This window comes from Cajanus cajan, chromosome 2, assembly GCF_000230855.2.
Source record: "Cajanus cajan strain Asha chromosome 2, NIPB_CcT2T_4, whole genome shotgun sequence".
Taxonomy (NCBI): Eukaryota; Viridiplantae; Streptophyta; class Magnoliopsida; order Fabales; family Fabaceae; genus Cajanus; species Cajanus cajan.
The window spans coordinates 16,058,800-16,073,053 of record NC_138518.1 but is presented as its reverse complement, the minus strand read 5'-3'; the positions used below and the strand labels follow the sequence as shown (position 1 = coordinate 16,073,053).

Here is a 14,254-nt window from a genome sequence, read left to right as displayed (position 1 = left end):
ATCTCAATTCATCACTCTCCTTCAAGTTGCATAAAGGGAATTTTTCAAAACAACATGGGTAAAGGGGGTTCAACCTTCTTAACACCACACACAACCAGGTGAATTAGGGGCTCAAGCCTTCCCTACATTAACTCTCAACATCATGCATAGGCATATACTACTCAATTATAGCCACCATAGGCTTATGCCAACATCTAAGCACACAACAAAATACATGGATATCTATACGTGCCTGCACACACACATATACACACACAACATCATTACCGAGAATAACCTCATCATCATTATCAACTTCTCAATCATCATCAATATCATCAACATAATCATCAACATCATAAACAACATAAACATCATTATCATCATCAATTATTAGAGACATCGTAATTTAATCAACTACACCTATGGTCCTTTCATCACTAGACCTAAGGCAAAAGCTTCATGTTTCTAGTCCTTAAGACTATTTGGGACACAACACTTATACTCAAATAGGAAAAATGCAACATAATGTCTCATGGTATCAACATCACCCCTGAGCCTATCTGGGGCATAGAGGTTTACCTCAAAACACCAAAAACATCTTATTAAGAAAAATAGGACTTTTGCTTAGTGAGTTAAATCCCGTTAAGCAACTTGGACTCTTTAGGGGTTCTTTTGCTGAGTGAGCATCTCTTGCTCAGTAGCCACAAATTTTGATGGCTCCCTTCTCATTAAGCGAGTATCTCTCTCTTACTGACCATAACTATCTATGACTCCCCTTGTTGGATAAGCTATGGTTTGCTGAGTGGAGCTTTAAACTAGAAGCCAAAATTTCTTAGTGAGATGAACCTCATTAAGTGAAAACCCAAACCTAGGTTTCTGGCCTTCATCCCTCAAAGGCTCGCTCAACGACAATCATCTCATTGGGTAAGAATGTACAACACCTCCATGGTGCTAGCACTTTTCGACACCTTCCTAACCTCAAATCTTACAAGCAATCCATTAAAAATCACCAAAAATTAATCTTGATCACCAATCTACCTAGAAATAACACATGTAACAACAATTCAAACTCAAAATCAACAACATTAAATTCATCTTCAAAACTCCAAAAACTATCAAAATGCATAACTTCAATTCTTAACATTCATCCACCAATTCCACACAAAGTTGTAATAACTACGCTTATATAATCCATATATTATAATCAAGCTTCTTTTACCTTAATCAAGCTTCGTACGAGAAATAATCAAGGTTGAAGAAAACTCTATCTACAACTCTAACCAGAGCTCCCTCAGCTTTGATCCTCTAAAATCTTAGCTTTATAGTCTCCATTTGGCTTCAAGATCCACTAATCTCTAGTTTTAGGGAAGATCCACAACCTCAAAATCACTTAAAAGCTTGAATAGAAACTAAAAGTTCTTAAAGACCTTCTTTCTAACTTTTTTCTAAAAATCTTGAGGTATGAACTTAGAAAGTTCACTTATCAAAATTCACCTTATATACCTCAGCACTCCTCTGACAACCTCTCACAACTTAAGTTCTATATCCTCTATAACTTAAGCCTATGGTTATCTCAATTCTAACCTCAACCCCAACATAGGCAAATCAACATAAAATGTCTTAAAACAATATAAAACATCACTCTTAATTACATAATTCATAAATACATATAATTAAAAAAAATGGTGTTATAAATAATATAATATTTTTTTAGGTTTAAATATGATTTTTGTCCCTATAATTTAACAACTTTTCACTTTTGGTCCCTTTAATTTTTTTTATGTTATTTTATCCCTAAATTTTTCTAAAATAGTTCCTACCATCCATTCTTGTAAAATAAAAAAAAAGATTCCTATGTGGCTAATAGAATGTTTATTATATTCATTAGATTCCATTTCACCATTGCCACATAATTAAATTTGTTTAAAAAAATTTCAGAGCAAAATTCAAAATGCACATTTAACTTCATGCAAGTGTGTGGGTCACAATCACATTAAGGATTTAGGGTTTGTTTATCCCTTAATCTTCTTATCTCCTTTCAATGGCTTCCAACTAAGCTTCCTCTTTTGCAACTCAGTTGATTCGCTAAGCAATGGTGCAAATGTGTGGGTGTGAAAATGCAACTCGAATGTACATGTCGAAGAATGCAAATAATCCTTGAAGAAGGTTTTGGAGATGAAGAAACTAGAATGTGGTATGATAATGGTGATAAGTTTATGCTTTTTTCAACACATTTATGATTGTGACCTTTTTTTGTGTAGAGAGAGGTTGTAAGTTTATTTATTTATTTTTTTGCTAATGAGGTTGAAGGCGAGATTGGTGCAAGTGGAGATACTCAAAGTTGTTGTGTGTGTTTATCATTATTGATGGAGCTAGCATCAAAGAAGATAAACAAGTTAAAGTTGAAGTTGCATAATGAGAAAACAAAAATGAATTGTTTGATTCTATTTATGCTTATTTTGTGGGTAATTATTATCCTTTGCTTTTATCATAATAGACTTTGATTGAGAATGTCGTCGATTAAAGCTCTAGAATTTTTTAAAGAGTTAGCTTTTGTGTTTTATAAACCTGTTTGTAAAAAGCTTTGTTTAGTGCTTTGAAAATAGATAATCATTGCAAATCCTTGAGCTTCTCTCTTGTGGTTTGTTTCGTTTGTTTTCACAATGTTTGTTGGTATAATAAATGCATACATTATTTCAATTATCAATTATAATGAAAATAAAAATTTGTTTTAGTAAGTTCGTTGATAAATAATTTTAAGATGATTAATTTCGTTTGAATACAAAAAAAAAAAATAGTTTTATGTAATAAATCAACTTATATGGAAAAAAGTTGGAAAATAATGATAAGCTACAATTTTTTAGCTTCACAAAAATAACTTACTTGTTTTGGGAAAAAACCATTTATAAATTTAAGTTGTTTTCCCAAACATAATTTTGTTTTGAAAACTTTTTTTTTTCTTCTAAAATATAACTAAAGTGAGATTATAATCTCTCCCAAATACACTCTAATGCTAAATAAGTTTATAACAATTCATGTACTTTTGTTTAAAAAATTGGGCAAGGCCCATTTGGTAAGAAAAAAAATATTCAATAACATAGTTATATGTAATTTCAAACATTAATAATGAAGAACCAATAGAGTTGACTTACTAGGTTGGCTTAGTGGTAGGGATTGAGATAATGTCAAGTCAAAAGATGATCCCCCTAAATTCAGAGTTTTAATGCTAACAAATAAAACACTTTTATATGGAAGAAATATCTATGAAAACATCTTTGAAATGTTTATTAGATAAAGTGTAAGATGTAGATGAAGTTAGATGAAAAACACATAGAAGGGGGGCTTGAATATGTGTGTGTATGTAAACAAGGGAATTTTAAAAACATTTTCGTAATAAGCCTCTCTTTCGTCCAGTAAAATAATATTAGTAAATGTTGAACAAAAACTACCCAGGATTGGTTAACAAAATCATTTTCAATCTGGGAGTTTCATCGTGTGTTTAGTTAAAATGTTTCTTTAAACGAAAATCATTCTTTACGGTGACAAGTTGAACAAGTATGATTTTCGTCTGAAGATGTTTTTAATAGACGATTATCATTGGACGAAGTTTTCAATATTTAAGATCAGTCAAATAAAGTGCGTCTAAAACATTAAAGCATGGTGCAAGTATTTTTATACTGGTTCACTCAAACTAAGCTACGTCCAGTCTCCTTCAAACGAAGGGTTCCACTCGATAGTTAATAAGGTACAAGTATTGTTTGTTCAGCCTCTTTAGGCTCGCAGTGAGTATTATAGACCGCCCAGGTCACGACCACTTCTGGTCTCAAGTATTCTCAGCTACTTCTGGCTCGTCAACTTTACTCGTAGACGCTAGTATTCTTTGCTCAGCCACTTCTGGCTCCCAGTGAGTATTCTCGACCAACTCCTGGCCCGTTGACTTCACTCATCAATGCTAGTATTCTTTGATCAGCCACTTCTGGCTCCCAGTAAGTATTCTCAACCAACTCCTGGCCCGTTGACTTCACTCATCAACGCTAGTATTCTTTACTCAGCCACTTCTGGCTCGCAATGAGTATTCTTTGACAAGCCTCTCCAGGCTTTACAAGTATTCTTTTCCTAGCCTCTTCAGGCTTTATAATTATCAACTAGACAAGTTTGGTTTGAGTGTATGGGTTACTCTCATAAAGAGGATACATAGGTTCCTACACTCACTAAGGTATGTGATGGAAATCTAATCCCCAAGGATCCCTTTGGAAAATCTAATCCCCAAGGATCCCTTTGGAAGAGGTAAGACCAAGAAGGGTAAAGGGTGATCCAAGGATGCTCACACTTGAAGACCATTGGGCCTTTAACTAGGTCCATGGTTAGGAGGCTAGAGGAGGCTTCTAGAGAGGAGGTGCTTCTTAGACCTATGCTCAATATGAGTATTGAGTATGATTCCTCTTGTTAGTCTCATAGTCTCTATTGTAAATACATTGTATAGTTTGATTTCTTGTACCTTGTATATAGTAAATACTTGTATAGGTGTATTTTTGCCTTTGTATTTGTGAGGCACTTTATTTCCTTTTTAGTAGCTATTGTATATTGTTTCTAGGGTAGGTTACTTGGGAACTTTGACTCCATTTAACCTAACCTAGAAATACATTCTTTTCTTAGTTTTCTAGTAGTAGGATTGGGAGTGGCATTAGCAAGCTAGAGAGTGCCATTAGCAAGCTAGAGAGTGTTACTAGCAATTTAGCCAAAAGGTGGTCTTAGGCTAAAATTTACATATTGGACTCATTTTACTCCTAATTTTTCATAGATTTGATTTAGCTAGGTTCCATTCACATTGGATGAACCTAACTAAACCAAATTATCAGTTTCAAAACCGGTTGGAGTAAATTAAGTGCAAAGAGCCGCCCACCTAGATGTGTTCACACTTGTGTTCACACTTGGCCAAATAGCTTGGTTCTTCTCAAGCTTGGAAGCTTGAAGCACAAGCTTCTCCTTAGCTAGCTTACCAAGCAAGCTAAGTGAGGTGCTTGCTCTCCAAGCCTCTAGACCATGGGTGGTTAGCTAGACCTTACCATGGTTCCTAGTGAACCATGGTTAAGACTAGCTTACTCTCCAAGCTTCCTACTCCTATATTTTTGTTTTTCCCTCTTTGTAAAACACTTTTGATGTATTGAGAATTCATTTTCTGAAATTGAGTTCAGATTTTCTCTCTTCCAAAAGTCCCTAAACCTCTTTGAGTGCATCCAATTCTCTTATCCCTTCCATAGAAGAGTGTGGTGAGTATTGAAGGGGCTTATCTCTTCTTCAAGGAGTGGCGCCTCTTGGGAGAGTTTCTCCACCAAACCGTGGTGGTACTAAGGTCTCATCCTCCCTTGGAGACCTTAACCAAGCCTAGGAAGAATCAAGGAGCCAAAGATCTAGGAAGGAACTTGAAGAGGAATCAACATCAATCCGGTTTCTCAACAAGTTTTCCATCATTTGGTATCAAGAGCTAGGTCTCCTTGGTAAATTCGTTCCTAAGCTTCTTTGTCTTGTTTTGTTTGGTTCAAACCATCTTAATATGTGTCTATACTGTTCCTCCATGTATTTCCTTTTTGTGTCTTGTGTTTGTGTGCCTTGAGTGGTTCTTGTGTCACATCTATAAATCTATAGAACACACTCACTTTGTCTTGCTTGTTTTTGGTTCATCTTCTAAATTCTTGTGAATCAATCCTTGTGTGTGCCTTAGGTATTCTTTGTATGTCTTTTTAATTGTTTTAGGGTTGCTTTTATCTTCCTTTGGACTCCTATAAATTCGTACTAAAAAGAAACTCCTAAAAAGAAACAAGAATACAAGCATTTTTCATTTCTTAATCTTCAAGTTTTGTCTTAGAGTCATGTGTAGTTGTTTTACTTGTCATCAAATATTTGTTGTGCCTTTTTCTTTTTGAATCTATATGAATTCATCTCTGTCCTTATATGGTGTCATTGCTGGTTTAACATTAATAATTCTTAGTGTGCTCATAAAATGTTTCCAATGCATGTTATTAGTCCTAACATGTTCTAGAGTCAATTTTTGTGAACTTCTTTTGCTATTAGTTTCTTAGAAATTTGTGACCAGCAATTCCTTGTGTGTCTTGTGCTTGTTTTGACAAAAGAAAACAGAGTTAGAAGTGTATTGAAAACAAAAATCAAAGTGTACAAAAGATAAGAACAAACTAGTACCAAAACTAGTAACATTTTGTGGTTGAAAATTTTGACTAGTACACTTACATTGCTTACACTTCTTGCTCTTCTTTTCTCCACCACTTGGAAACCTCTTATTAAATTGTTTGGCCTCTGTTTTAAGTGCTAATATTCTGTGTTCAAAAGAAAAAGAAAAGAAAGAGACAAAAGGATAAGAAAAAGAAAAGAAAACAAAAGAGAAAAACCTAGAAAAACAAAGTGAAAACAAAATATCACTAGTAGCACTTGGCCTTGAATTTTTGTGTGACTTTTTCTTGAGGTTTGCTTGCTGTCCAGTGGCTGGAAAAAGAATTTTAAACCCTCAAAACATTAGCAAAAATTTTATTTTGATTTTTATAATCCATTCTAGAGTCATTCCTAGGTTTAATCTTTTGTGTGCTAGCTTTTGAAATTTGCCTTTATTTGTTGCTTTGTGTCTTCTTGGCTCTCTTTGTTTTGTCTCATTAAATTCCTACTAGAGTGTAGCCTTTCTAAATTGTGCTTTTCATTTTTCATTTCTTGGCCTCTACTCTTTCTTGTATGGTTGCTAAGCCTTGGTGAGACATAATCCTTTTTCAAGCCATCACACTTGGAAGGAAGGACTAATTGAGACATATTAGCTAATCTCAAAGGGGTCTATACTTGAAGGAGATTGAGGTACACCTAACCTGAGTGAAACACCTTGGATAGGCTCACTTGTTTGTTTTTTTTGCAGCCAAGAATTGTTTTGATTTTTAGGTCACAATTAGAGACGGATTTTGGAAGCAAACTACTGACGGATTTGGAGAAACTAGTGACGGATTTGGAGAACTTGGTGTAGAATTGGTGGAGACCAATTAGGGACGTTCCACTTGACTACAAGGCTGTCCAAGCTTGCCTCCTAACTGCCCTTGGTGGAGATTCTTCAAGAAGTTTTGCTTTAGTTTGTTTCCATTGTGTTGTAACTCTTAAACCCTACCTTGGGTTAACTTGTTAAGTTTACTATTGTTAACAAACTTACATTTAGGAGTGGTTGTTTGGGAGATTGTTTAAGTCCCACCACTTCCTAAATAGTACTAAATAAAGACTCCTAGACTCGGTTAGTACATGTGGAAGGGTCCCCAAAGGCTTTAAGTGCCATTTGGGCTTCCATTAGGACATGCCTAGTTTTATTTGCTTTCATAATACGTATAGAACTTGTGGAAGTGTCCCAAAAGACTTCAAGTGTCAATTGGACTTCCACCCTAGGACCCTACGACTAGTATATGCTTTACTTGCTTTCCCTAACTTGTTTTAATTTCTAAGTTCGTTTAGAAGGCTTTCTTTGCCTAATAGGGGTTGCGTGCACACACACACAACTACTTAACTTGTTTGTGTGAAAAATTTGTTTTGTAAGAAAGGTATAAGGGGGTTTAGTAATTTCCACTTGAAAATGCTTGGTTATTAAGTGGCTCCTTGTAGCTCACCTCCCTTGATAATGCAACTTGTATACTTAGACCTCCAAGTACTTAGTATTACACCAAAAAGAGAAAACTCTTTCTGAAAATCTTTATCACTCACTTTGCAAATTTGTTAAGACTTGTGAAAACCTTTTCTCTTGCAAAAATGAGTGATCATTCTCATGATAGTAGTGTGCATGGTAAACATTCTCCTAAGAGTCATAAAAGCACTAAAGATGAGCTTAGAAAACTTAGGGAATATATTAGGAAAAAATAAATAGAAAATGAAAAAAACAATGAGTCTATTAGAGAGTTGTTGAATAAACTTGTGGTAGGGGGTGAGACTAGCAAACCCCATGGCAATGAGGGTCATGGGCCTACTAGGCCCAAAAGACATGATGGGGAAGGGCCTTCTAGGTCTCATATGAACACACATGATGAAGGGTCATCTAGGCCCAAAAGCCATCATCCACACACTCATGCATCTACAAGTGAAGGGTTTTATAGTAGTCACCATGATGATGGCTACTATCAAAGACCCCTTAGGCACCATAGGCCTAGGCATGATACAACCTCTTCTAGAGAACCTAGGTTTGACCTTCCTCCCTTCTATGGAAAAGACAATGTGGATGATTATCTAGATTGGGAGATGAAGGTTGCACTACAAAAAAATCAAGTTGACCGAAAAATTCCGTCACTAAAACCCTGGTCGCTATTTCAAATAGCGACCGAAATTTTTTCCGTCGCAATTTAGCGACCGAAAAATCAGTCGCTAGACAATACAAATCCGTCGCTTAAATTTTGGTCTCCTATCTTCTTGAGACCAATTTTGCGACCGAATTTTTTGGTAGCAATTTCCGTTGCTATTTTTTGCATTTATTTAATAAAACCATTTTATGAATCTGTCGCTAATTCGGTCGCTAAATAATTGATGTAGCTACGGATAATATCGGTCGCTATTTCGGTCGCTAAAAAATTGATGTAGCTACGGATAAAATTGGTCGCTATTTCGGTCGCTAAAAAACTAAAATAGCTACGGATAAAATCAGTCGCTATTTCGGTGGCTAAAAAACTAAAATAGCTACGCATAAAATCAGTCGCTATTTCGGTCGCTAAAAAACTGAAATAGCTACAAATTATATTGGTCACTATTTCGGTCGCTAATAACTGGAATTAGCTACAAATTGTTTCAGTCGCTATTTCGGTCGCTAAAATATACCAGTATTTTTAAATTCTTTTTTAATTATTAATTTATACCTGTTAACGAATATGAAATTAACAATATATTTATTACACAATTTATAATAATAAACTAGAACATACTAAAAGACATAATCTTATCGATGAAAATTTATATTATAGTGAAAACTAAATAAAATATAAGTATGTCAATATAGTATGCTAAAAACACAATAATAACATAAAACGTTTAAACTTCAACAAAGTAATAGTGAAATACAATAAAATATCCTGAAACAAGTAAAATAAAGAAGCTTAATTAAGGGTCTTCTGCTATGTCATCAAGAGCATCATCAACAGCATGGTCAGGATCATCTGGCCTAGTACTCGGTGCAGGAGGGGTTGGCCTTAAAGGGTCAATGTTGAGATGGCGTAGTATATATTGCATCTGCTCATCATGCTGTCGTATATGCTCTTCCAATGCTTTTTCCTTTGCTTCCTTTGCAGCAAGCTCATCATTTAATTTAGTTATCCTATTTTGCATTTCTTCAATCACCCCTGCAGTGACTGGTGATGGCTGTGACTTAGAAGATTGTGGAAGTGTTGAGCGAATGAAATCATCGGTCAATCCAGCAATCCCATACAAGTTCCCCTTCGGATTCTTTTTAACCACATGCAAATAAACTTCATTATCACTAATACAAGTAGAAGCAGAGCCCTCTGTGTCATCCTGTGTAGCTTGTTGCTTGACTTCAATTAGACGCTCGTTATATTTCTCCTAAAAAAAAATAAAAAATATTATTTCAACAAAAAATTCAAGACAATATATTCTTTGATTTTAATTCAGCAAATAATTGTTATTTTACAGCAAATAATTCACCCTAGTCAACGTCATGATATTTTCTACAGGATTAACCAATCACACAATATATATCCTTAAAGCAAATATAGATTCTTGAACACGTATCCAGAGGGGTTTTTTTTGTATGAATCTATAGAACTAGTTATAAGTATAACATGCGTAGAAACATGAATTATTATAAAGTTTTCTAATATGTATAATTCCTTTAAAAAAAATTGAAACAGAAAATAAAATATATTAATATTTGGGCGGGTGCCACCCATATTTACAAAGAGAGATATAATTCCTTAAATGATTATCTATTAAAAGAAGCATATCCCTATATGTATCTTTATCCCAAAGTCAACAATTAGTTAAAGAAAATTAATGTGGCCAATCAAATCATCGCCTTAACAGGAAAAAGGAAAATCTCCTTGTCACTGTATTTTCCAGTCAATATTCTGGACAAATGTCATGCGTAACCAAGAGAAATACAAATGGTGGAATTGCTGAAACCAAAGGGTCAATTATTTCATCCTATTTTACAACTAAGATGCCGTTTGAAAGTAAATATTTTGAAAGTTTCATGTCAAATAAGCCCAAGACTTCTACTCCATTATTAAATAGTGCATATATATCAATTCATTTTAATTAATATAATTAACTAATATGAATATTTCAGGCCAATTATTCTCGTTGACAAAGTAAAAACCAAAATCAGTTTGCCTTCCCATGGCCAGAACAATTAGCAAACAATTAATTGGCAAGCTTATTAATAAATTGCAAAAGCTGTTACACAAATGAATGAACAAACGTGCATGAAAATATAGAGCAAATCCAAAACTGATTCAGAAAAGTAAGACATGGTATAATTTATCATGTTTATGATAATGAGTAGTTATTATAATATAGTGGTGATCAATATAAAAATTAATATAAATTATATTGTTTGTGAATTATATGATATGAAAGAACGTGCATAATTTAAATAAAATTTTTTAAGTATTATAATATAATATTTAATATTTTTCAGGCCTATTCCTTTAACAAACTTTTGGATCCATCTCCGTGTTTTCCGATGTCTTTTTGGTGTTTACTTACTACTAGTATGAAATGCTGATACATTTTTCATAATCTTTCAGTGAACCATATAATAGGATCAATAAATAAAATAGTCATTTTGAATAATCGTCTCCTATTCAATCTATTAAATTATAGCATTTTTAGAGTTTTTTTAATGACAATTGTTTTAAAGTAGGAGTGACAAAACAGGTAGCTTGCTCTGTTTTAACCCACTCCTCCACCAACCCATCCAAAAAATAGGGTGAAGTGGGTTGGCTTACTTGCTAGAGGTGGACTGAAACTTAAATATGCAGTGAAGGAATTAAAATTACAAATTTATAAAATTCAGATACTAAAGTAATGGAATTAAATTTTGAAAGATTGAAACTGTAGATTTGATATTATAAGAGGATAAAAAATGTAATTAGCCAAATAAAAAATAAAACATGTTTTTTTAATTGAAGTAAAAACAACAAAACAATAGAAACTTTGAATTCAATAGGAGTGTCAGGTTGGACCAGACTTATTCAACCCAAGTTTTTAAATAACCATTTTTCAAAATCCGAATCTAATCTAATCAAGACTCAAAAAATCTCAAAAATACTCATAGTCGTATTCTAAAATCTTAAAAATACTCATAGTCGTATTCTCATAGAATTGGGTCCCTATTTCACAGGTCAGTCAAGTATGTTAAACAAGGCCTAAATTTTATTTATACACGACTCACCCAAAGGAAAAGGGAAAATGTTAACGCGGCTACATCCCATTTCTGGGTGTACGGTGTAAAAAAAATAGAAGAAGAAATAAAGATAAATTGATAAATGGAACGAATCATATGACAAAATAAAAATTGATCACAAACAAAAAGGAAAGTCAACAAAAATTACAGAATAAAACAAAACATGGAGAGGAACTTACAGCAATGTTGCGGGCTTTATCACTGACCCATTCTCCAGTCTTAAGTTTTTTTGTCTTTTCCACTAATTCCCAAGCAGTAGGGGGACGATTTAGCTCCTTCGCCTATATAAATTTAAATATTGCAATTCAACCAATCAATTATATTAAATTGAACTAAATATAAATAAAGAATTGAAATAAACTTACCAATTTACAAACTCAACCTTCAAACGTTTAGTAGCATCCAATCTATTATACATCCACCTTCGATTCTCGGGAATTTCCATTGATGCAACTTATCATAGGTTGAAGCTTAATAGTAAAGTCAAAATAATGAGTTTAGACCCTATGTACTTGAAATTCAAGTATGCAAAGTGAATACAATCTTAATTAATATCTTTATAAAAATATACAAAAAAAAACAACTAAAATGAATGACAAATAAGATTAAATTGAAAGTTTTCCAAAGTAATAATAATAACTGTAGCATAAATAGTAGATTCATCAAATAGATTTAATAATAATCATCATAATGGCATAAAAAAGATCACTAGATACAACCAAACAATGACAATAGTCTCATCCCACAAGGACTATGTACAATCAATCTATCAAAAACAGTGAACTGTTGATAAACTAGTTAGAATAACAAGTATAAAAAATGTAGATGTAGTTATAAATAATTTTTCAGATTTGAATAGTTGGCTAGAAGAATGGATAGAATACATTAAATCTGACTCTAATATGATTTGATCATGGAACCAGATTTGATCTTTCATTTTTCTTTTATAATCAAATTTGATTATGATCTGAATTGATACTTGATTTTCCTGCCTTTAATTTATTTTGTAATCAGATTGGCTAATTTTTACTTGAAGCAACACATTAAAAGAGGCAATATATTTTGAACCAAGAAATATAATTTAGTTTTCAGTTTTCACATTGCTATCTAAAAATCCAAATTATTGTATGACACTATGAGTCTCTGATCAAAAACTTTTGAACTCATATTGACTCAAATAATGCACACTTGCTGTACAAGCTTTTATTGATTCAACAACATTTATTTCAATAAAAATTTAAAAACAAATTAGCTATACTTACTTGCTCTAACTTTGATCTGAGATCCTTGGTGGTTCTCAAAAGATGAATTATTCAATATTTATGTTTCTCCTTCTCTACAGCAAGTATCTGAGCCTGCAAAAATAAAAAAATTATTAGTAAAGGATGCATGATATTCAATCCATTAAATAATTTTAATAAGTCATAAATGTGTACAACCTTCTCTTTTTCTGAAATTAACTCTGCATTCGCAAACTTTAGCTTTGACTGAAGATCATCAATAACTTTCAAGCTTTTCTCATCTCCAGCATCTAAGTAAGTTTCATATAAATGTCATTTAGGCCCACAATCTCAGGTTGACATCAATCTGAAAACACTAATGGTAGTGCTGAGTACCTTAGTACCTACCTTGTTTACTATTAATGGCAGCTTCTAGTCTTGTTTACTATCTATTTTATTGAATCTTAGTCAACATTATTAAAGATTAATTATTTTTAGCGTAGTTTGTTGTTGGTATATACAGTTTTATGATGGTTATATTTCTCAAGCAGGAAACTTGAACAAGAGTCTGATTTGGGAGAATAATGTAAGAAATTATTTAATTTTACATTTTATTATTTAAATCAATTTTTTAATAATTCGGAAGAAATTTTGGAGTTCATAGACAAAATATAATTGTTTCATGATTCATGAACTTGTTCACTACTCGAGTTTGACTTTTATTTAATAAAGGATAAACGCTCAAATCTACCATGCTGCCAAATTTCCCTGGAATGAATTTAGATTTTACTTTGCTTTATTAACTTTTTCGTACAAGCATTGATATTTTAAAGTAAACAAATTCAACATGTAAAAATCTTAATAACAAATGACTGAAATTAGACATCTTATAGCTGTCTAGTTTGATACAAAGCTAAACAGATAGTATCATGAGCAAGTTTATAATAAAAAAGTCATGATTAAAGAAGCACAACACTAAACAATTAAATATCAAAACACGGTTATAAAAAACAATTAAATATCAAAGCTGAGCAAAATAATAATGCCACTACCTCAAAATGACTCTAATATGATCCTTTGACACTAACACAAATTTACATGTTGGTATTCTGAACTAGAAGGTTGGCGTTTTAAGCCACAGGTCAACCTAACATAATACGATTGCTGATTAAGAAATAGTCACTAAAACTAGCTAACTGCATTACTAAAGAACCCATTCACATATCCACAAAAGTTCAGCTTAAATTACAACAGTCAGCAGCAAAATATACCTAGCAGCAGTAAAAGAAGGCACCGTTGTTGATTTACATCAGACGAGCAGAGTTTCTAGTTACTCTTCTCGAACCAGAAATAGCTGCCGAAGATTGAGATGCACCAGAACCTCCTGTATCTACATCCTCAGTTCTGCGTGCTCTGCCCCTCACCCAGATTTATACATTAACAAACACTGTTAAACTCTCCAGTTTTTTGGTTATATTATATTGGTTTTCTGCAACATGAAATTGAATAGCATACCTTATAAAAAAAATTGATTTACTTGTAGAGAATAATTGCAGAAGTTGGTAATCTCCTAACTCTTTATTTATTTACTCAAGATGTTGAAAAAAGTAATACA

At 32.9% G+C, this 14,254-nt stretch overlaps 1 long non-coding RNA gene across 1 annotated transcript; it reads right to left on the bottom strand.

Moving 5' to 3' along the window:
- Positions 1 to 9,433: 9,433 nt before the first annotated feature.
- LOC145954190 (uncharacterized) lies at positions 9,434 to 14,254 on the bottom strand. The gene is made up of 3 exons (XR_014431351.1): positions 13,911 to 14,254; positions 12,682 to 12,774; positions 9,434 to 9,555 (listed from the first exon to the last, which is right to left on the bottom strand). It is a non-coding gene; the product is annotated as an uncharacterized LOC145954190 (long non-coding RNA).